Source organism: Malania oleifera, chromosome 2 (genome assembly GCF_029873635.1).
Source record: "Malania oleifera isolate guangnan ecotype guangnan chromosome 2, ASM2987363v1, whole genome shotgun sequence".
Lineage (NCBI taxonomy): Eukaryota > Viridiplantae > Streptophyta > Magnoliopsida > Santalales > Ximeniaceae > Malania > Malania oleifera.
The window spans coordinates 26,023,265-26,048,537 of NC_080418.1; the positions used below are offsets into that span (position 1 = coordinate 26,023,265).

A 25,273-nucleotide genomic window follows, 5' to 3' on the forward strand; every position below is an offset into this window, starting at 1 on the left:
AGAGAATGGGAAATGAAATAGCGTGAGTTAATAAATAATTAAAGCGAAGTAAAACACACCGCCTGAGGGCTTATTGAGTAAGGAGAGTACTTTGATAAGTATCGGTTGTAGTTGAACCCAAGTTAATCAGGTTAGGCTTCAAACAATATCAGGGTAGAGGAAAATAGCTTGTATGGGCGGGTAGGTTTCTCTATTCTCAAGAATTTCGCTGATAAACTTTGGATACGAATAAATGATTTTGGAAATAGAAGAAAAATCTTATGAAAGCTTGTGTTGTATATCTATATGATATGATTATGGAAATGTTAAATTTTCTTAGAAGATATTATCACAAATATGTTTATATGCTATGATATAATGAATCTCATATTGCCACACACTGTAGATAATTTTTTTCGTCTTATTGAGATGTGTCTCACCAAATCATTTAAATATTTCCAAAAAACCAAAATAGATAGAGCTCCGAGGTAGTGGGGAGCAAATATGCTGTGTGGTCAGGGTGAGTATTTTGAGTTAGGGAAGTTTGATTCCCCTAGAGGTTTATGCATTAGACTTGTATATATGGATGTCATAGTACTTTGGTATGTGTATTCGCCGTGGTATGTATGTGTTTATAAAATGACTTTCGCTGTTAGGATTATGTATATGACTATGATTGTATACTTGGTACCCACTTTCAAGTCGGGTTATGTATTATGGTATCAGTAGTTGACGTGGCCGATATGTGGTGTATGTATTATTTGTATGAAAAAAAATGGTATGAAAAATTGGGGCGTCACTATTTGGTATCAGAGCCTAGGTATGCTAGGTTCTGCAGACTTTAGTAAACAACATAATACAATACCAGAGTATATGAATGAATATTGATGAGATATGAGTTAAATGTTGTTAGAGGATGAAATTTAGAATTTAGGATTCTATTTTGCGACCTGGAAGCAGGACTTCCGCGGTTGTTTCTGTGTTTTTCATGGGGTGATGACTTCTAGAAAATCATAGATACTATCGTCGGATTGTGTTTTTGAGTGGTAGGATTGAATCTTAAATGGGGATTGAGGAATGTTTGTAGCAGCATAATTTGTGGATTTTAGTATGCTGGGTGTGTTAGTAAGATATGATGATAGCGTTCTGAGACTATGTTGTTTCAATTGTAGGATGGATCTAGGAAATAGAAGTGCATATGCTGGAGGTGATGATGCAGGGCCTTCTAGTATGGGTGGTGGAGACCCAGATGCTATACTACGTAGCGTCACCCAGTAAGTGATGTCAGAGATGACTAGGAGTTTGGGAGGACGGAGCTGCACGATTGAGCAGTTCACGCGGATGAAACCTCCATCATTTTTTGGAGGAGTTGACCCACTTGTGGCTGAGAACTGGGTCCAGGATATGGAGGACATGGTAGAAGTTCTTAAATGTACAAATGAGTAGAAAGTGTTATTTGCAACGTTTAAGTTGATAGGTAAGGCAAAGCACTAGTGGAGATCAGTGAAACTATTGGAGGAGTAGAGACCGGACCCTGTAGCGGTAACATGGAGCCGCTTAAGGGAGATTTTCTTTGAGAGGTACTTTCCTGATACAGTTAGGAGTGCGAAGGCAGTGGAGTTTCAACATCTGATGTAGGGATCGATGACAGTACAATAGTATGAGGCAAGATTTATTGAGCTGTCTCGGTTTGCTTCGTATTTAGTACCTGATGAGGAGAGGAAAGCAAGGAAGTTTGAGGCAGAATTTTTTTGAGCAGGTTATAGGCTTTCGGGCTCAGACATTTATAGAGGTAGTAGACAAGGCTATAGTGATTAAGGGTGGCCTTCAGAGAGGCACCGTAGAACAGAGTCAGGGGAAGAGGTCTGCGTCTTCAGATGTTCAGGTAGGGTCCAGTCAAGGGCCTTGGAGAAGGTAGGACAGTAGGGGTGTACGAAGATAGGTAGTGAGAGATCGGGCTGTATATGGTGATTAGATGCCCCCTCCTTGTCCTATATGCTACATGAGACACTTGGGAGAATGTCGGGTTAGGGAGGTGATATGTTGTTGGTGTTATTAGCCCGGGCATATGGCGAGGGATTGTCATGCACTGCCATTTTCCGCACTTGTTCCTAGATCATATCAGGGACGTCATCAGGCACCTAGAGGCAAACAATAGAGGATTATTGCCCCAACTTGAGTTTACGCGCTGACACTGGGGGATGCAGAGGCAGCAGGGAATATAGTGACAGGTATAGTTTCAATTCTGTCATTTACAACTACTGCATTATTTGATTCAGGGGCAACTCATTCTTTTATCACCTCGGAGTTTGTTAAATTTTATGTGTTAGAAACACAGCAGTTGGGTGTCAGTTTGTCAGTGGCTACACCAACAGGGGCTGTGGGGTTATGTGATAAAGTACTTACTAACTGTCCAATGTGTATTTATGGGAGATCTTTATTAGATGATTTGGTAGTCTTGGATATGCATGGATTTGAGTTGAAGTTGAGTATGGACTGGCTAGCTACTCACTATGTCAGTATTGTTTGTCATCATAGGAAGGTAGTGTTCAGACCTCCAAGGGGACAAGAGTACAGGTTTGTGGGGTCTTGTGTGCGTATCCCACCACAGTTGTTATTCGCCATTCATGCGAGGTGGTTGCTGCTAGAGGGTTGTTAGGGTTTTGTGGCTTGTGTAAAGGAGACATCAGAAAGGGAGTTGAGATTAGTGGATATCCCAATAGTGAGGGATTTTCCTGATGTTTTTCCCGAGGATTTGCCAGGACTACCTCCTGATCGTGAGGTAGAGTTTTCTATTGATCTAGTACCAGGGACAATGCCGATTTCAAAAGTGCAGTACAGAATGGCACCGGCAGAATTAAAAGAAATGAATGACCAGTTGCAGGAATTGTTAGATAGGGGATTTATTCGGCCCAACGTGTCGCCCTGGGGAGTGCCGATATTATTTATGAAAAAGAAAGATGGGTTGATGAGAATGTGCATCGACTACTGTGTAATTAACAAAGTGACTATTAAAAATAAGTACCCGTTTCCCCGCATCGATGATTTGTTTGATCAGCTATAGGGGACACATGTTTTTTCGAAGATAGATTTACGATCTGGTTATCATTAGGCAAAAGTCAGAGCAGAGGATGCTTCAAAAATGGTGTTCAGGACTCGATGTGACCATTATGAATTCTTGGTTATGCTATTTGGATTGACAAATGCTCCTGTAGTGTTTATGAATTTGATGAACCGGGTATTTTGCCAGTATTTAAATCAGTTTGTGGTAGTGTTTATCGACGATATACTAGTGTATTCCAATAGCCCAGAGGAGCATGAGGAACATCTGAAGATAGTACTTGAGGTGTCGAGGGAAAGAAAACTGTTTGCGAAATTCAAGAAGTGCGAGTTTTGGTTAGAGTAGGTTACCTTCCTTAGACATGTAATTTCCAAAGGTGGTATCTCAGTAGACCTGAGTAAGGTTGAGGCGGTAGTAGATTGGGTACGACCGAAGAGTGTGTAGGAAATCAGAAGTTTCCTGAGATTGGATGGATACTACCGTAGGTTTGTTGATGGTTTTTCTAAATTGTTAGGTCCGTTGACTAGATTGACCAAGAAAGGGGGTGAGATTTGAGTGGTCTGATGATTGTGAGCAGAGCTTCCAGGAGTTGAAGCAGCGGCTTATCACTGCACCGGTGTTGACGATTCCTTCAGGTGAAGAGGGTTTCATGATTTACAGTGATGCATCGCATAAAGGGTTTGATTGTATTCTAATGCAGCAGGGGAGTGATAGCATATGCCTCACGATAGTTAAAAGAATATGAAAAGAATTACCCTACCCATGATATGGAATTAGCAGCGGTGGTATACGCACTAAAGATTGGGTGACATTATTTTTGTGGGGGTAGGTGTGAAATTTTTACTGATCATAAGACTTTGAAATATTTTTCACGTAGAAAGAATTGAACATGAGGCAGAGAAGATAGTTGAAGTTGATAAAAGATTGTGATTGCACCATTAGTTATCACCCGGAAAAGGCTAATGTGGTGGCTGATGCCTTGAGCCGGAAGTCAGTGGATGCATTAGTATCTACGGTGGAGATCCAGCATCCGATTCAGATGGATCTGAAGAGGCTGGGGATATAATTCGTAGAGGGTGATCGTCAGGCATTTATTGCTAACCTGGTATTGCAACCGACTTTACCGGGAAGAATTAAAGCAGCACGGAGGAGCGATGTAGAGCTAGTTGAGCTTATAGAGAAAGTACAGGATGGTCTGGAGGAGGATTTCAGTATCGTATATGATGGGGCCTTGAGATTCTGTTCCAGGTTATGTGTACCTGCCGATCCTGAGATTAAGAAAGTAATTCTGGAGGAAGCCCACCAATCCTTGTATACGGTACACCTTGGTAGCACTAAAATGTATAAGGATTTTCGAGAATCTATTTGGTGGAGCGGAATGAAAAGAGAGATTTCTTAATTTGTAGCACATTATTTGACATGCCAGCAAGTGAAAGCTGAGCATCAGAGACCGGAAGGGTCTTTGTAGCCACTGTATATCCCTGAGTGGAAGTGGGAGCATATAGCAATGAATTTTGTCACTGGGTTACCGCCGACACTACATGGACAGGACACCATCTGGGTTGTTGTGGATCGACTTACGAAGACTGCCCACTTCCTGCCTATCAGAGTTAACTGCTCTTTAAACCGTTTGGCAGAGTTATACATACAGGAGATAGTGAGGATGCATGGTGTACTAGTGTCCATAGTTTCAAATCGAGACCCACGATTCACATCCTCTTTTTGGAGGAGTTTATAAGAGGCCATGGGTTCTCAGTTATCGTTCAGCACAACATTTCATCCTTAGAAAGATAGACAAACGGAGAGGATGATACAAATATTGGAGGATATGTTGCGTGCATGTGTGTTGGACTTTGGAGGCAGTTGGCTATGGTTTATTCCACTAGTAGAGTTTGCGTATAATTGCAGCTATCAAGCCAACATTGGGATGACACCATTTGAGGTATTGTATGGTAGGAAATTTCGATCCCCATTGTACAGGGATGAGATTGGGGAGAGACAAATGTTGGGGCCAGAGCTGATACAACAGACTCAGGATAAAGTCAAACTCATCAGGGACAAGATCAAAACAGCGCAGAGTCGACAGAAGAGTTATGCAGATACTCGCCAACGAGAATTAGAGTTTGACATTGGAGATTACATATATTTTAGGGTGGCACTGTTAAAAGGAGTTATGAGATTTGGAAGGAAGGGTAAACTGAGCCCTAGGTATATTAGACCATTCCAGATTCTTGAAAGAGTGAGTCCAGTTGTTTACAGGTTGGTATTACTGCCAGTTTTGTCAAGAATTCATGACGTATTCCATGTTTTTATGTTGAAGAAATACGTCCCAGATCCCTTCCATGTGATCAGATATGAGGCACTGGAGCTCAGTGATGCTTTGTCTTATGAAGAGGCGCCAGCGCATATTTTAGATTGGAAAGAATAGGAGTTGCGTAAGAAAAGCATACCACTGGTAAAAGTTTTATGGCGCAACCACGCAGTAGAGGAAGCTTCTTAGGAATCAGAGGAGCAGATGCGCTAGAGATATCGACAGCTGTTTAGCTAAAACTATGATTAAGTTATGTAATTGAATTTGCATAGTATAGGTAGTGTTTTGGTTTTAATGGTTTTGGGAAAAATTTTTTTTCAATGGTTGTAATCTCCAGAACCCCCTATGTGACCACGGTATTCCTCCGCTATAAGTGCGGGTAATTAATAAAAATGGTGGTGTCTTTCTTTAAGAATGGAAATGTGGAGGATGACAAATTTTGGGGATGAAATTTTATAAGGAGGGGAGAATGTAGAGACTCGGGAAAATAAAATAATAAAAAAAAGGGGAAAAAGTGATTTTTGGTTGGGGAAGGAGAAAACTGGCGACGGTTTTGGTATTTACCTTGGAACAGTAACAGGTGAAAAGGTAAGTTGGGCCGGTTAAATAGAAAATCGGTGACGATTTTTTGAGAGCTGGAGAAAATCGTCGATGATTTTCTGTGCTGAGAGCTCTATAAGGAAGATCCCGCGGGTGATTTTGTTAAACAAAATAAAAAACTCACTCTCTCCCCTTCCCAAACCCACGAACCCCCCGTCCTTCCCTTCTTGAATCTGGCTTCAATTAAGCTCGGATTGACGATCAGGAACCACCACGGGTTTCCTGGGAAGATTCTATGCAACTTATGCGAAGCAGATTTTCAATTTGGGGTTCTAGGGCACAATCCCAAAATCAGGGTAAGTGGTGTATTTTAGGGTTTTTAAGTTAAATTGGAGTATATGAAATGTAGGAAGTGTTATATGGAAGTTATTCTAGGAGTTGTGTTGAATAATTTAGGAAAAAAAAAAATGTGAATTGCAGGTTTTTGGGCTGCGAACACCAAAGGGCGTAGAAATTGGGTGTTTTTGTGAAATCTCAGTAAGCCAGGTAAGGGAAATAAATTATTACAATTGATTTGAGAATTACTAGATGAGTTATTATGTGAAAATGGAATTATACTATTTTACTTGAAATTTATTATGATATAAATATCAGATGAAAACTTGTGTGACATATGATTTATGTTGAAATGTGTATATGGAAATGTGATTACTGAATTGATGAAATGATTTTTGAAAGTTGAAACGAGATTATTGAAAATATGAATTGAGATATGGGATTTGAAATGGGGGAAAATGTTGAAAGTGAAATGTACTGAAAAATGAACATCTTTTGAGAAATGATGAATATGAGATATAGAAAGGTTTTATTGAGAAATGTGAATTTCATGAAATGAAATATGTATATGTATTTATGAGATGAAGTGAGTTGTGAAAACTAAAAATGTGAATATTGCAAAGTTAATTCTGCAATATGAAAATGAGAAATGTGAATATGAGAAATATGATTATGTGAAATGCGAATATGTGAAATGAAAATATTGCAATTTTAATTCTGCAATATGAAAATGAGAAATGCGAATATGAGAAATATGATTATGGGAAATGTAAATATGTGAAATGTGAATATTGCACCGTTAATTCTGCAATATAAATATTAAATTGTGAGAAAAGAAATGTGAAATTTTGAAAGGGGAATATTGACATGTGATTGATGAAATTCCAATACCACATAATGATTGCAGGTTTGTGGCAGTGATAACCCTGAATGATAGATATGGAAATCCTAATGATGGGTTGTGATATTGAGAGCACAATACCATTACTAGTGGTATTAGTGCAACCACACAGACTCGTGGAGCGTGTGGCATGATAGTCGACTGAGCTATATAGTAGAGTTGTTGTGTCCCCTGAGTTCGGATAACGAATTTTGGCCGGCCAGCTGTACTACAGATATGAGATATATGATGGTATTTGATCTCACTGGGTCAGACAACCGTGGTTAGGCCCAGCCTTCGAGCCGCACAACCTTGACCATAGGGGGAAGCATGAGGTAGTGAATATCCTCAGGATGGCCACGAGTACAGACACAGATGTATCGGTTAAGGTGACACTCATAAGCTTGATATGGAAATGGAAATGAAAAGGAAATGATAATGGATATGGAATGAAAATGGAAATGAAATGGGAATGGAAACGAGAAAGAGAATGGGAAATGAAATAGCGTGAGTTAATAAATAATTAAAGTGAAGTACAACATACTGCCTGAGGACTTACTAAGTAAGGTGAGTGCTTGATAAGTATCAGTTGTAGCTGAACCCGAGTTAATCGGGTTAGGCTGCAAATGATATCACGACAGGGGGAAACTACTTTTCTGGACGGGTAGGTTTTCCTATTCTCAAGAACTTCATCGGTAAACTTGGGATAAGAATAAATGATTTTGGAAATGGAAGAAAAAGCTTATGAAAGCTTGTGTTGTATATCTATATGATATGATTATGGAAATGTTAAATTTTTTCGGAAGATATTGTCACAAATATGTTTATAAGCTATGATATAATGAATCTCATATTGCCACAAATTATAAATAATTTATTCCGTTTTACTGAGATGTGTCTCGCCCAATCATTTAAATATTTCAGGAAACTGAGATAGACCCGGTGATAGAACTCCGAGGTAGAGGGGAGTGGATACGTTGTGTGGTCAGGGTGACTATTTTGAGCTAGGGTGGTTTGATTCACCTAGAGGTTTATGGATTAAACTTGTATATATAGATGGCATAGCACTTTGGTATGTGTATCGTTGTGGTATGTATATGTTTATGAAATGACTTTTGCTGTTAGGATTATGTATATGAGTTTGATTGTATACTCGATACCCACTTTCGGGTCAGGTTATGTATTATGGTATCAGTAGTTGATGTGGCTGATATGTGGTGTATGTATTATTTGTATGAAAAAAAATGGTATGAAAAATCGGGGTGTCACAAACCCAACTCGAGAACCTAAGTCAATTGACCCGCAAACCCAAGTCAACCAAACTTGAACCTGGTCAAACTTGACCAAGAGTTCAAATCTACCCATTTTCCAAGTAAAACAAACCCAACCCAATCTAGCCAATCCCATACACTACAAAAACACTATTTTTTAGTGACAGTTTTCTAAACCATCACTAATACTGCACTTGTCGTGACGAAATTGAAGGCGTCACTAATACATTCGTCACTAAAAACCATTTTTTCTGTGAAAACTATAGCGGGAAAATATTAACGACATTTTTTCGGGTACTAATGACGAATCCAAAGCGTCACTAATAGTCATATATTAGTGACGGCAGTCTTATATTAGTGACGATTTTAGAACCGTCACTAATAATGTGTGACAACCCAAATAAAAATGGTATTTAAAAATAATAAAGAAAAAGGGGAATTATCAGAGGCCTCGTCGACGAACACAGGGGATTCACCGATGAGGGCCTCGTCGATGAAATTTGGTTTCGTCGACGAGGAAATACCGAGAGAGGTTTTGGAACAGTCTGAATTTCGTCGACGAGGAGTGGATTTCGTCGACGAAATTATTGAAGGACTCGTCAACGAGATGATGTGATATCCCGACGAATCCAGTCCTATAAATATCAAAAATCTGGATTTTTACTTTCACCTGGTGATATCTCGACCAAAGGTCAATCTTGGAATAGACTTGGGTCCCCTGGAGCTGATCAAATAAATCATCAATTCTGGGAAGAGGATATTTATTCTTGACTGTCACTTTATTTATTTCTCTATAATCAATGCACATCCTCATAGTCTCGTCTTTCTTCTTTACGAACAGAACTGGTGCTCCCCAAGGCAACATGCTAGGCCTGATAAATCCTTTATCCAACAACTCCTGCAATTAGTCTTTCAATTCTTTCAGTTCAGATGGAGCCATTTTATAGGGCATTTTAGATATCGATGTTGACCCTGATAATAAATCCACGACAAATTCAATCTCTTGATCTGGTGGTAAACTAGGTAATTCCTCTGGAAAAACATATGAAAATTCTCCAACTGCTAGAATATCAATTTGTTTCAATTTTTCCTCTGGCATCTCCTTAATATAAGCAACATACCCCTGACAACCACCCCAAAGTAGCCTCCTCACCTGAATAGCCGACACTAGCTCTGACGAGGCACGCACACATGATCCCACAAATACCCATTGTATAGTTTTTAAGTACCCTCCTACACCTCACTACTGATCCAGTCGGCGTGGCTACTAACAACTCAGCATCTAACAGTTGTGCCTCAACCCCAGATAATTTAACATATCCCGATGATACAAAAGAATAAGTGGCATTTGAGTCAAATAAAACAACAGCTTTATATGGTAAAGTTATAAGAATACTTGTCACAACGTTTTCGGTAGCCTCAGCGTCTCCCGGCGTCAGTGCATAAACCATCGCCGGAGTTGTGTTCCTCTGCTGACCTCCTCGGGGTGCCATATAACCTCCTTGGAATGGTCTCGAAGTTGGTGCGTGGGTCAGCAGTCCTTGACAAACTCGAGCTATATAACCGAGTCTCCCACATCGATAGTAGACGTTTTCTCCCAACCAGAATTCTTCCATATGTCTCCAGCCACGCCTTGGGCAGGTGGGATAAGTCTGCTCACCTTGAAAACCACGGTGTTCCGTCATCTGCCTCTGGCCTCCACTATACCCGGTCTCCTCTCCATGAGCCCCGGCTGGAACTCACCTGAAAACCCGGAGGCATGGGCCTCTTCCTCTGTCTCTACGTTTCAACATCCTTCAATATACTCTCCTCTGCTACTGTTGCCTTGTCTACAAGTTTAGAGAAGTCCTACACCTTTAGAACTGCCACCTATTTATGGATTTCCTACTTCAATCCTTTTTCAAACATTCTTGCCTTATTAGCCTCATCTGGTACAATGTAAGGAGCAAAACGTGACAACTCTATGAACTTCGCCGCATATTGCTGAAGTGTGTGATTTTCCTGTGTCAAATTCAGAAATTCTACTACCTTAACCTTCTTGACGATGGTAGGAAAATATATGTGGAAAAATACCTCCCTAAACCGGCTCCAGGTCGTAGCCACTGGTATGAGTCTCTGCTCCTCTAATAATTTCGTAGTCGTCCACCATCTCTCGGTCTCGCCTATCAACTTGTACGTGGCATAGAAGACCCTCTACTCATCGGTGCAGTGGAGCGTTGTTAGCACTTTCTTGAGCTCCTACATCCAGTTCTCAGCAACTGCAGGATCAGCTCCTCTTGAAAACACTGGAGGGTTCATTTTGGTAAACTTCTCTATCGTACACCCCTGGACGGTAGACGGGCTTCCATGCTCCTTGGAGCTCCATGCAATCTTAGCCATAACCTGCTGAGTTACGCTGCGTAAAATAACATCTGATTCCCGATCATATATGCTAAAAGGCCTTGCACCATCATCGCCGCTAGCATGAGCACTACTATCTCTAGGGTCCATCCTGTAATAATACCAAATTATTCTGAGAATCCGGACCTCATACTGCTATTCTTACATTAATCTAACTAAGATATCCTTATACCACCTATCACCAATTTAAGGTCTAGTCCTATCATATGGAAATAGAAACCGACGATAGTTTACTATGATTTTCTTGAAATCGTCACCCTAGGAAAATCACAGAAACCACCTCGAAGTTCCCGCTTCCATATTACAGAACGGAACCCTAAATTCTCATATTTATTTCCCAAAATTAACCCACTAAAATTCTATTCTATCCCACTTTCTATCCTTTTAAAAATTCTATTTCTATCTTATGGTATTGTTTTCCGCTGTACACTAGTGTCTACAGAACCTAACAATCTAGGCTCTGATATCAAACTATAACGACCCAAAAATTCTTGCCATTTTTTTATGTGTTATAAAATCATATTACTTTGATACCCATGATAACATCTACTATAACATCTCAGTCCCAAAGTGGACACCGAAGAATCCCTGTTCATAAGATAACATACCTATGCAGCGGAAAACATAAAATCATACAACCATAATTATAATACCAGAGTTCAGTATCTCTTGAAACATTTATATACATATCTCTAAAGTATTCTCCACTAGATCATCTATAATCTACACAACAATACATCTCCCACCATACACTTACCCTATAGACAGGGAAATACAAAATCCCCTCTATCTCCGAGCCTGATATGCTCGTCTAATTGGATCACCTGAAATGTGTTAAATTACCGGGATGAGACAACTCTCAGTAAGACGAAATATGCTATTACCAGTGTATGGAAACTGAGTTTACATGAACAATATACTGTTAATCAATTGAAACTGAGAAATACAATATAACTTACACCTATGTGGCTTAAAGTAAAACTATTTTTAAACTTTCTATTTAATCATACTTTTAGTATCTATAGATATAACTGCTGTTTTATATATATATATATATATATATATATATATATATAAAACTGTGAAAACTTAACTGGATGACTATATGTCATGATTTAACCTGTCATGACAGGGTTGTGCGGTTCGCAGGTGGGACTTAACACTGGTTGGCCTACTAGGATAAGTCAACTGAAACCTATGTCGTCAGATTGGCCACCTCAACCCGGACTATTGGGGAGTCTGCAAGCTTTCCCAGGGCATGATCGACTACTCATAAAATCCACACACTATCTAAGATATGTGGTTGCACTCTATACTGAATAGCTACGGTACCGTGCTCTATAATATGATATATTCCATCAGGGTTTAATAATTTATAATACTATTTAATATATCTTACTATTTTACCATGATTTTGTTTCAGCTGTAATAACCATAACACTGTAAAATCTAATATGAATAAACTGTAATATGTTATGGTTCTGTAATCTGTATATTATGATATTCTGCTAATGCTATAAAATATCCTTCTGTGTGTATTCTGTAAATCATAATTCTTTAATTTCTATAAAACATCTTTCTGTATAAATATATATATGAAAATCATGATATTTTGAAAACTATGTAAATTCTGTACTAAACTAATATTTACTCATACCACACAATTAAATAAATACGACCCTTATATTGTAATCTGTAAAGTTGTATAATTTTCATGCTCTGATTTATTTAAAATCATACTCTAGACCCCATAATCAAATACTATGTTTTACTGATAAAATTTCTAAATTTTAACTCGCATAACATATTACCCTTACTTGATTCCTATGAAGCCTGCTAAAGCTCTAAATCTACGCCCCTGTGGCATTCGAAGTTCAAATCCCTGAAATTATATTTTTCCCAAATCAATCAACTTAATCACTAGAATATTATCAATTCATATTCCCTAGGACCCAAATACTCCAAATAAACCATAAAATTCTATATTACTTCACTTACCCTGATTTTGGGATGGTGCCCTGAAACCCCAAACTGAAATTCCGCTCCACCTAAGCTGTAAAGAATCTTCCCAGGAACCCTCTGGTGGTTCCTAATAGTCAAAAAGGGCTTAACGGAGCCAGAATCGAAGGCGGAAGGGTGGGGGAGTGTAGGGTCTGAGAGAGGAGAGAGAGAGAATTTTGGTTTTTAATTTCATTTGAGGGCTCATGGGATTTCTTATATTTTAGAACTGTCGAGAAAACCGTCATCGGTTTTCTTGCACTCCGAGAAAATTGTCGCCGATTTTCTCTTTAACCAGCTAGATTTTATCATTTTACTTGTTATTGACCTGCGGTAATATACCAAAACCGTCACTGATTTTCTATACTTCTCAGAAAATCGTCGCCGATTTTTTCGTCCCTAAGCCAAAAATCCACTTTTTCCCATTTCTTTTATTATGATATTTTTCGGGTCTCTACACCTCCCCTCTAAAACATCCACACGACCACAACCATCATACACCCCACAACCACCTCCCGTATACTCCATAGTGGCGTTCATCTTGGTGTTTCGACGCTTGTTTAAAGGACTCACAGTGTGATCTAATTATGTGTGGAACAACGTCAAGTCATCCAAACAAATCTCTTGGTACTTCAGTACTTGTTTGAATCCTTACTAAATTTTGTGAGCCATTGCTAATAGATTAAAAACCCATCTTTGAATAACCCATTTGAATCCATAGATTGTAATATTGACACTTGCTAGCTAAAATCATTTGTATGAATATTAGTTTGTTAAGCTAGAACTTGCAATATTAGCTTTGAAATCAACATCTTTATTCATAAAGCTTGATCCTTGATAAGGAACCCATGAGACTTATTTTCTGAACAAAATCATACACCTTCTCAAAATACAACAACATGTGAAATGTCGCACAACTTATGGCGTTTATGTTAGTTAATTGAATTCTTAAACCAAAGTGTTTTGATTGTATGTGCTTGTGTAAGGGTTGAATCATAGGACTAGGTCAACCATTCCCATCCTACATCATCTTGGTATCAGAGCTTAGGCGAACCCTCCAAGTCCCATTTTTCCTTAGAGTAGCAGAAAAAAATAGTCTTTGTCTAAAACAATCGACTAATTGGCCCAAATAGTCTACTAATTGGCTCCAAAATTCAGACTATTTCTATTTTGCCCCAAACAACCGACTAATTGCCACAAACAGTTGACTAATTACCACAAACAGTCGACTAATTGGTCCAGAACAACCTACACAGATTCTGAATTTTGATATTTGGAACATTAGTTTGGTTAGGTTTAGGGGAAAAACCTCCAAGGAGGAGGATTGTGTTTTGATGGCAATCCGAGTCGGGAATTGTTATCATGGCCGTAGAAATGATATGGACCATGATAGACTCTTAGATGACCTACAAGACCAAGTCCATGTCTTAACCCAAGAATTGACCAATGTACTAACAAGAATTGAGAGCCTGGAAGCTAGTTTAGCTCCTAACCCACCATAAGAAAATTTGGAACAACCCTTTGAGGTTGACAGTGAGCTTGCTTCCCATTACTCTAGGGAGCCAAACAAGCCTCCAAGAGAGAGGACACCAGCTCAACAATGACCTCCCATTCCTCCCCCACAAAAGACCAAATGCTCTTAGAAGGTTCCAACGTCATGACCTTTATGTTCCACATTGGAATGATGAGGATTATGATGAAGAGGAATTTACCATACCGTAGGGAAAATCATGATCCATATGTGGATGTGATGAAAAGAGTAAAAATTGAAGCCCTTACATATGATGGTCAAATGGATCAAAATTTTTTTCATTATTGATTAGCTGAAATGGATTCATATTTTGGTAGGTATAAAATGAGTGACCCGCATCATGTGAGATTTGCAAAAATGAGGTTGACTAGACAAACTACGCTTCATTGGGTGAATGTTGAAAGACAAGAAGTTCATCTTGGTCACAGGCCTATAGAGCATTGGGATTTGATGAAAGAAAGGTTGAAAGAAAAGTATGTCCCAATCTCCTATAAAGAATGCCTCATGGACCAACTCTATAGCCTTAGGTAAGGAAGTTTGTGTGTCACTGAATATATGAGCAAATTTGATGAACTTTCCATTAGGTGTGATGTGGAAGAAAGTAATAGCCAAAAAATTTCTTGTTTTAGGATTGACTTGAAACCCGAACTGAGAAAAGAGTTGTTTCCCCATCACATTGATTCACTTGAGCATGTATTTAATTTGGCACATGACTATGAATAAATGAGGAAAGATCAAATGGGAAGGAAATTTGGAAACACTTCCAATGACACTTATTAAATAAAGGCCACATCATATGAGAAGATAAGACCCACAAACACGGGTCAAGTGACTTCTAAAAGTAGCAATCCCACTGTAGCGCCCCAAACCCGGTGGGGCCCATAGTGCTATTATTCCATACATACATACATACATACATGCATATATGCATATATATATATATATATATATATATATATATATATATATATCTATCTATCTCTAATACCATATCTATTATAACCGCACGAACCCGAAAGGGGTCCCGAGTGTTCCTGTCCATAATTGAAAACAAAACATGCAACGGAAGACATACAACCTTAAAACAGTTTACTAGAGTTTTGAACCATCCCAGTTACACATATATATCTCCATGTTTTGCATATTACATCCCAAAATAAAACATAAACATAATAAATAAGTGTCTCTCTTACACTTACAATATCTACCAAAAACTAAACCCAACACCATAGCACGCTAGGCTTGATTCCCTGTAAGACATGAAAAATGAGTTGGATATTGGGGTGAGACACTTCTCAATAAGGCAGATTAGATTATCATCAGTGTATGAGTAACATAAGTTTTACTGTGAACATTATATTTCCATTTATTTAACTAAATAGAAAATGACATTTGAAAACTATACTCACCCGTATAACTGAAAATTAGATGATCAACCCATTCACTTTAGTTTTCCCCAAATACAAATAATAATCAAAACTATCACTTTCATATGCCTGATTCGTTAAAAAAAAAAAACATATATACTGTTCCTGTAATCATATACTTCAATTTAATCGGTTCATATTTTAAAAATAGTTGACATAATCTAATCCTCTTACTTATTCCTGAAAAACTGCCTACAGCGTTCGGAGAACGGAAACCCTGCTTACTTAACTTACCGAGGAGAGACAACCAGCAAGCCGAGAGGAGGGAGAAAGGACCAGAGAGCACTTGTGGAGAGATCCTGAGCTAGAGAGAGAGTGAGTGTGAAACCCTAATTTTTGGAGAGATAGAGAGTAGTATGAAAAGTTATAAAATTTAAGCTTACTTCTCACTTAAGTAATACCAAACCAATTTTCCCTTTTATACATATAAAAATTCTCGGTTGTTGAAACAGTCGACGGTTTTCCTGAGCTCCCTAAAACCATCGATGGTTTGGTCCTGTGCCAAACCTTTTTCCTGCTATTCTTTTTCTTTCTCCTTTTCTTTTCTTTTATTTTTCTTGTCTTGGTTCAGGTTCCTACACCCACCATCCAACAACCATTGGATAAAGGAAAGGCACCCATGAATGGGTCCTCAAAACAAAATTCGGGGAATGATGTGTGCTACAAGTGTCACAAAAGAGGCCACTTTGCTAAGCAATGCCCAACTAGAAATTTGGCAATTGAAAGAGAGGATGAAGAAGAAGATTTGGGAGAAGAACAACCCTATATCCCCAAGGAAGTAGCAAGTTAAAATGGGTTGTCAATTGGTGAAAATGATGCTGCTACTGTGAATGTCATGAGATGCATCATGGTGACTCCTTGAGAACAAGAGGATTGGCGCAATACTTCTATTTTCCATACTTACATTAAGTGTGGGAATAAAAGTTGCAAAATGATGATTGATGGAGGGAGTTGCATGAATGTAATGTCAAAATCAGCTTCAGAAAGATTGAATTTGAAAGTTGAACCCCACCCCCATCCTTACAAAGTTGCTTGGGTAAATGTAGCAACAATGCCCGTAAACCATAGATGCTTAGTCCCCATCAAAATTGCGGAGTATGAAGATGAAATCTGGTGTGATGTCCTTCCTATGGATGTTGCCCATATTCTTTTAGGAAGACCTTGGCTTTATAACCTTGATGTTTCACACAATGGTCGTGCCAACACCTGTAGTAACCGGGAAAAATAAAATTTTAAAAAATAAAATAATAATAATAATAAAATAATAAAATAAAATAAATTAATTAAATTAACAAGTAAAATGAATAGTATGATAAGGAAATATATATATATATATATATATATATATATATATATATATATATAAAGTTGCATAAGCTTCTCCAGGAAGCTTTGCTTCAACTAGTAAGTAATTATGATATTAATATATATATATATATATATATATATATATATATATATATATATATGTAATACTACAAGCTTCTCTAGGAAGCTTTAAAAGCCAAAATCCAATTTGAATTGGATTCCTGTGTCTGCGCTAGTGCTCTCTCTCTCTCTCTCTCTCTCTCTCTCTCTCTCTCTTCGATTCTGGGCCAGTTTTATGCCGGATCGACAAACCGAAGCCACCACGACGCTCCTAGTGAAGTTCTCTGCAAATCTGCCAGAGCGGATTGTTGGAGAAAGTAACTTGGAAATCATCCCTAAGTTGAGGTAAGGCTTTTTAAACCAAATTTGAAGTTGTGACAATTGAAAAAATTATTATACGCGTTGAAAATATTAAAGTTTAATACTGGGAGTTTTTGTTTCCAGGGGTGTTGATTGGAAACGTTAGGAATCATCCCTAAGTTGAGGTAAGACTTTTTAAGTCAAATTTTACTTTGTGGCTATTATAGAAAATGTTGTACGTACGAAAATACTGAAATTTAATATTGAGAATTTTTCAGTTTCAAGGTATTGGTCAAGAAAATCTTACGATCAAGAAAATCTTACGGGGGTTAGACTAGATTGTTTTGGGGGCTTTCTCAGTAGTCAGGTAAGGGGATAAACTAAACTAGTTTTTTTTTGAGAAAATACTTATATATATATATATATTTAGCATCTGATTTATGAAAAATATATATATATATATGTTATATTTGCAAAATATTGTGAAAATGATCGTATGATTGAATATGTAAAAATCCGTTTGTGTGGCATGAGTAAAAATGTTGTGAAATACTGTTTTCTAGGAATGTGGATGATATGAATTTTTATGATGAAAAATCGGCGTACGGGCCGAGATTTTTATATGATTTGCCGGTGTATGGGCCGTGCTATGTGACTGTGATTTGCCGGCGTACAGGTCGAGCTATGATAAAATGTGTAATTCCGGCGTACGAGCCGATGATTTTCATGAAATATGTATATGTGAAAAATGATATGATTGATTTGATAATTATTGATATGAGATATCCATGTATCACGATTTTAGTATATGTATATGATATCAGAACCTGGTTGCCTTGGTCTAGGCTAGCACTTGCACGGTACCGTTGCTATGTGTTCATGGTCTTCGTGATCATGATATTTGTGTTAACACCGCTATACGGAGTGGTGTGAGATTGGATGGTCGATATGGTTTATAAGAAGTGTGCTGATCGCCCCTGGTGTACGGACCAGGTCTGGCAGACCCATCGGACCTACAGACTACTGTTTGACTTGGTAGTGGTCGGCCAACCATTGTCAGGTCCCGCCTTCGGGCCACACAACCTAGTCATGTGGGGGTAATACATGACAACAGCCAGCTAACCTACCAAAAATGTTTTATGTTATTATTATTATATGAGATGAAATATGATTATGAAAAATGCAGTATGTTCTGCCATGTTTTGATGGTATATGTATGTTTTCTCATATTTGATAAACAGTACTGAACATGTTATGTATGATATATGTTGAATACAGAATACTCATGTTGCCAGACCCTAGTATTAGTTTATTTCCCTCACTGATAGGTGTCTCACCCCTAAATCTTATTAACTTTTCACGAACCCCAGATAAGAGAGTGGGAAAAGCCCCGTTGAACTAGTGCTGTGTATCTGCCCTTTTGAAGGGTAAGTTTTGTAGGGATGGTTAGATTTTTGGGGAAATGTCCCTAGGTCTTATTTTTGAGATGCATATATGGAAATACGGTGGTTGTAGTGGCTCTGGTATTTGTCGTAAAATGATGGATGTTTTGTATTTACAATATTGTGAATATATATATTTCCTGCTGCTTAGGCTTCCAATTGTGTTCTGATGTATCCCTGGTACCCACGGGTCCAGGTGGATTATGATTGGTTGAGCTGGGTTTTGAGATATATGATATTGATTTTATTTTTTATTTTTTTAAAAAAGAGAAAAATAAGTGGGTCGTGACAACACCTATACCTTTAGGTGTAATGGCAAAAGAATTATTTTGAGTCTCCTAGAGCTGAAATGTGAAAAAGAAGAAAGAAAAGACAAAAACTAGTGGTGAATCATTAAATATCATAAGTAAAAATCAATTTGAGCAGCAAAGCCGAGATACACAGGTAGTGTCGGTGGTTATTACTAGTGTAGACACCTCAATTTTAACTAGGCCTTCCCGCGAAGACACGACATAGTAAAGTTTGACTTTGAGTCCTGAATGATCCTGAGTCTTAAAATTAAGACCCCGAGTCTCCCCAATTTCAAAACATTTGAGTCCCTTTGATTTCAGTTTGTCGAGTCACTTAAAAATTCTAAAACATTGATCTTTTTTCTCTTTTCATTTACTAAGTGTTGTAATGTTTTAATTTGAGCCCTTGATTTTCTGAAATAGAGTCTCTCGAATTTTCAGACCAAGTTGTTAGATTTTTGAAATAAGCCCCCTGATTCTAGTTGTAAACTTAGTTTTTATTATCCTAGTGTAAGTTCCTTTAGTTGCAAAATTAATCTCCGAGACCCCGTAATTTCAAAGCCAGGTTCCTTTATTGGATAGGTATTGTGGTCTAAGTCTTGAAAAAAAAAAAATTTTGAGTCCTTTTAATTTTAGCCTTCAATTGAGTTTTTCATTTCTTGGATTTAAGTCTAGAAATTTTTAATTGGAGTCTAACCTTTCCAAGTTTTTAAATTTAGCCTTTTAATTTTCAAAATTGGGTCTGTTAATTTTAAAACTGGGTATTTGTTTGGGTGTTAAGGTAATGTCAACTAGGATTTTGGTTTTTGGTCAAAATTGAAAAAAGACTTGAGGTCACATTTTATTGCAAAAGAGGGAGGAACACGTGCCCAAAATCTTGAGGTACAGTGAGTTGGTTGCAAATTGTGTTGCGTACACACAGGGAGAAAATACAAAGAAAGATTGTAGATGTAGAAAGTAACAACTGAAAGCATACAGGGAAATAAAATACAAAATACAGGGAAATAAGATGCAAAAGTACAGGAAAACAAAAAAAGTGTTACCAAAGAATCTTGCAGGAAAAGGGGGTATGGGGGTACATACATTTAGGAAATACACAGAAAATGAATACAAGGAAAACAAAAAAATCAAGCAAAGTTCCAATCCCTGCCTGCTAGCTGGAAGCATCTTCCAATTCACCTACGTAAAAAGAGAAATTGCACATCAGTTAGCAAATGAAATTCAAAATAAGAATGAAATCACATGTGCAAAAAGAGTCTGTAAGAAAATACTCCCTGCCAGCTCAGGGGAATTATGTTGGAGGGGAGAGAATTTTGGCGCCAATCATACCCCCAGCCTCCCTATAAATAGGGAGGCTCGCACTGTAGCAACAAGAAGAAAGAGGCAACAGAGAAACTTTGTGGAAATTGAGGGGAAAAGAAAAAAGAAGGAGGATTAGAAAATCCCTACAGAAATTGAGAGAAAAGAAAAAAAAGGTATAGTGAAAGCACTCTCCAAAAATCGAGAGAAACCAGGAAGGATAAGAAAAACTCTACCAAAAATTTGTGAGCATTACAGTGTGTGTGTTTGTGTGTAAGTAGAAGCAGAGCAATAATTCGTAAAGCACAATATACATTCAGAGCATAGAACAACAATTCAGAAGCAGAGGTGGAGCAATTTAGAAGCAAAGGTGGAGCAATCCAGCCACAGAATATTCAGAGCACACAACACAAACTAGACAGGCACAGATAGACACAAAAGAAGTGAGAAAGAAAGGAGGAAAGAAGAAGAGGAGCGTAAAATTCAAATCTCTTACCCCTATTTTGTTCTACATAATAAATTGTATATGAGTATGAATGTAGGGTTTTGAATGCAGGATCACCCCCTAAGCCTCAGGTTCAAACTGGAACCTGAGCAGACCTTGATTTAGATCAGACCCAAATCCAGGTTCGAACCGATTGAACCAGACCACCAGACTCGAGCCTCAAACCTAGACTTGAATTCAGGTTCGAACTACCCAAACTGAAACCCATCAAATTCCATTTCCAAAAGACCCAGTCCCTTTGTTTTGGAAGCCCCTTAGGCTCGTTTTGAGTTGTAAAGTACAAGCCCATTTTGAAATCTCCCAAAGCCCATGTGTCTTAAAACTAACCTTGGCCTTGTTTTGAAGTCAACCCTGAAGCCCATTTATTTTTAAGTTAATCGAGGCCCAACTTGACGTTAAAAAACCTCAGGTTTGGTTTCAATTTTAAGGTAAAAACCAGCACCCATTTCTTTTAAAGACTTGAGGCCTAGTTTTGATTTTAAAATGAAGGCTCAGTTCTCAAACCTCAAATACTCTCGGGGCCGTTTCATTTAAAAAAAAAAAACCCTCAGGCTTCATTAAAATAGTTTTAACCAAGGCCCATTCTAAACAAAAGTGTTTGAGGCCCAACCCTCAAATTTTGAAACCCCTGAGCTTGTCTCATTTCAAAACTCTCTGGGCCCTGACTTAAATTTGGACTGACCTTTGCTTTCAAAAAAATATTTTAAAAAAATCAACCCGAGCCCTCACGTGTCAACCTTACATGTGCCCTAGCCTACTCGGGCTTACCCGAGTTTGTGACTTACCCAAGCCAACATAGTTCCCCTGGTGTTGACTTGTGCGAGTCAACTCGGGTACCCTCTGCTATGAAACACGAGCCTCAGAAGGCACCAGGGTAAATCTGAATATAAAATCATACCTATGCAGCGGAAACATAATCCATACATCCATACACATCATACAATATTAGAGATCTGTATTTCTAAACCATAACTATATAATACATCTCTCTCCAAAAATATCTGTCCCAAAATACAAAACCCTGCACAAACTTACTCTCTAAACCAGGGTAATCAATATACTCTTTATCCGCAAGCCTGATTTACTCGCCCAGCTGGCTCACTTGAAAAATGTTGAAGTCATGGGATGAGTCGACGCTCAGTAAATGAAAATATGTTATTACTAGTGTGTGGCAACTAAGTTAGGAATACTGTTTAAATAACAACTGAACTATAATACAATAGTAAATTTGTGAAGCATATATTTCTTTTCATAATTTAAAATATAACTGTATCATCTATACTTTCTACTTTTCGTACTACTAATATCATACTATTCTCATCAAATACTGTAAAACTGTATACATATACATAACTGTGCTTTATCCCTAGAACTCTGTATGTCATGATTTGACCCTTCATGACAGGGTTGTGCGGCCCGTAGGCGGGACTTAATCTGGTCGGCCCTACAGATAAGTCAATATACTCTATACTACCTCAGCACGGCAAAACTACATCCACTCATAGGCTTGGGTCTGGCTGCTACCTCGTCAAACTGGCCCCCTCCACCCAGTGAACTGGGGAGCTGCATACTCTCCAAGGACGGTCGACGGTACACACATACTATCTGAGATATGTGATTGCACTCTATTTGTATCTAGCAATGGCACCGTGTTCTGTATTCTTTATCTATACTGTATCTGTCTGTAATCTTCCTCAGGGAAATGATACTTTATATATATACACATATATACCCTTTTACTATTTTCATCATGTTTTCAAAATTACCATAACACTATCTTTCTGTACTGTAAACTCTGTAATTTCTATATTCTGTATCAGTAGCATCTTGATGCTATCTCTGTATATCTATCTGTATACTCTGTCTGTATACTCTGTATGTTATGGTAATAGGAAACATGCATACTATAAATACTGTATATACTGTTCTGAATTAAGTTGTAATATACTGATCTGAGTAAAACTATAATATACTATTCTGGATAAATATCTGTGATATACTAATCTGTGTAAAACTATAACATACTGATCTGAGTAAAATTATAATATACTGTCTATATCTGTGTATGTTGTATAGTATGATATACTGTAAAAACTATGTAAGTTATTCATCACATAAATATTTACTCAGGCCACACAAGCATTTAAAACTCATATTGTGTAAAACTAGGTAATAAGCTGGTGTTTACATATGCGTAAAATCTCAGGTAACATTATAAAAATTCCTAGCATAGCATATTTCCCTTAACTTATCTTTGAAAAGTCCCTACTGTACTCTAACCCTATACCCGCAGGGTTTTTCACTCAACACCCTAAAAACCACATCCCCCATAACAAAATATCAGTATATCTTCTTGTATTGTATTTCTTATAACTGAGGGAAAGACAAATACCGCATAAAATGCCTTACCCTGAGATTGGGACGCAATCCAAACCGACTCCACCAACGATAAGCTCCAACAGACTTGCAGAGAATTTCGTCAGGAGCGTCGTGGTGACTTCAGATCGTCGATTTGGCGTGAAACGGACTCGGAATCGAAAAGAGAAGGAGGGAGGGGCGTAGAGAGGGAAATAGAAGGTTTTCCTATGTTGAAATTCCATAAAAAATCTGGGTTTTCACTATTTATAGAGCTAGATTCGTCGACGAGAAATGTCACCTCGTCGATGAACTTCCTCCCTTGTCGACGAATTTCAAATTGTCCAAAAACCCTGCTCGGTATCTTCTCGTTGACGAGGCCCCTTTATGCGCTCGTCGATAGTTCCCTATGTTCGTCGACGAGGCCCCATATGTTACTTTCGAGTTATTCCATCCAAAATGCAATGTCGTCGACGAAGCCTACTGCCTCCTTCTGTTTCTGTTTCCATTTCCCTCCCTCTTCATTATTTAAAAACCACTATTTTTCGGGTCGTTATAAAAGGAGTTAGGGTTTTTCTCTCTTTTTAGAGTTCAGATCTTACGAGTGAGAGAGAAAAAGGTTTCTTAGAAGAGAGAATTGTGGCGAGAAAAGGAGATCATCGTGGAGATTTAGGAAGAGAGTTCAAGAGAGACTGAGATGGGGCTTAGGAAGACCTAGGGCTTTGAAAGCTTCAGAGAAGAAGTTTCGAGCATAAGGTTAGGGGAATTAGCGTCTTCGTTTTGTAAATAGCAGAGATCAGAGAGAGAGGGAAAGTGATTTTCAGGGGGGGTTTTGTTTGCAGGCAAGAAGGTTTCAGGAGAGAAAGGAGATAGGTGAGAGAGAAGAGAGTAGAGAAGGTAGTTTAGGGTTCCGAGTAGAGAGAAAACCAGAAGAGCAGAAGAGCTTTAGAAATTTGGGTTTAAGTGTGAGGTTTGCTCGAAGATAACCAAAGAGCTTTTGCAAAGAATCTAAAGGAGAAAGAGAGGTTGGAGTTGCAGAGAGGATCTTAGAAGCCCTAGGGTTTCTAAGAGTATTTGAAGAAGGATAGGGGAGAGAGGAAGGAGAGTAGAGTGGGAGAGAGAGAGTTGCTATGTGGGAAAATGGGAGATTGAAAATGGGGGAAAGAAAGAAAAATTTGTTTAAGTATTTTAAGCTTGGGAACTGTAGGACGATGACACGTAAAGCTCCATCTACCCATTAATTTGAAGATCTACGTGTTTGAATTAGGGCCGTATGAAATTTTGCTCATTGGAGGTGTGGAATCACTTTTTACTGTTAGATCCCCATTCTGCATCAATGGTGGTGATCACCCCCTTATCAGAAGCCATAATGAACGCCTGCTTCTCCCGTCTGCTTATCGACACATGGCTACCTGTCCCCCGGGCAATTAATGCATAAAGCACCCCACTCCCTGCCATTGGATCTTTGCCCTTATCAACGAACAGGATGGTGCCGCGTAGCCGATTCAACTTGTACGCTCCCAACCGTTTAGATGCTGACATGTGGCCTTGGCCCTGACCGGGCCTCCCCCTTTGATTGGTTCATTCCCAAACTGGTTGGGTTCCCTGAACCGGTATGGAACTGGTTTAATTATTTGATGATATTATCATTTAAACCCTTAATAATTCAAAAATTCACAAAAAAATTCATAAAAATTTCAAAAAATCACAAAAAATTTAGGAAAAATTAGGAGAAAATTCCAAAACATATTTTCATACTTAATTTTCATTGTTTTGCCTTAATCATCGTTTTGGTCATTTAAAAAACTTAAGAAAAATAAAAAAAATCACAAAAGTATTTGCAAGACCAAAAGTTGTTTTTACACCAAAAAATAAAATAATGCAACAAATAAAAAAAAATTCAAAAAAACTCATGAGAAAATTCTAAAAATATTTTTAACTTGATTTTCACTATTTTTCTTTAATTGAATTTTTGTTATT

At 38.1% G+C, this 25,273-nt stretch overlaps 1 protein-coding gene across 1 annotated transcript in view; it reads left to right on the plus strand.

Annotated features, from left to right (window-relative positions):
* Positions 1 to 22,714, plus strand: part of LOC131148940 (calcineurin-binding protein 1) — a 76,484-nt gene extending 53,770 nt beyond the window's left edge. The window contains exon 21 of the transcript XR_009135092.1: positions 22,344 to 22,714. The gene's annotated coding sequence lies outside the window, so the exon portion shown is untranslated. The remainder of the gene's footprint in view (positions 1 to 22,343) is intronic.
* The last annotated feature ends 2,559 nt before the right edge of the window (positions 22,715 to 25,273 follow it).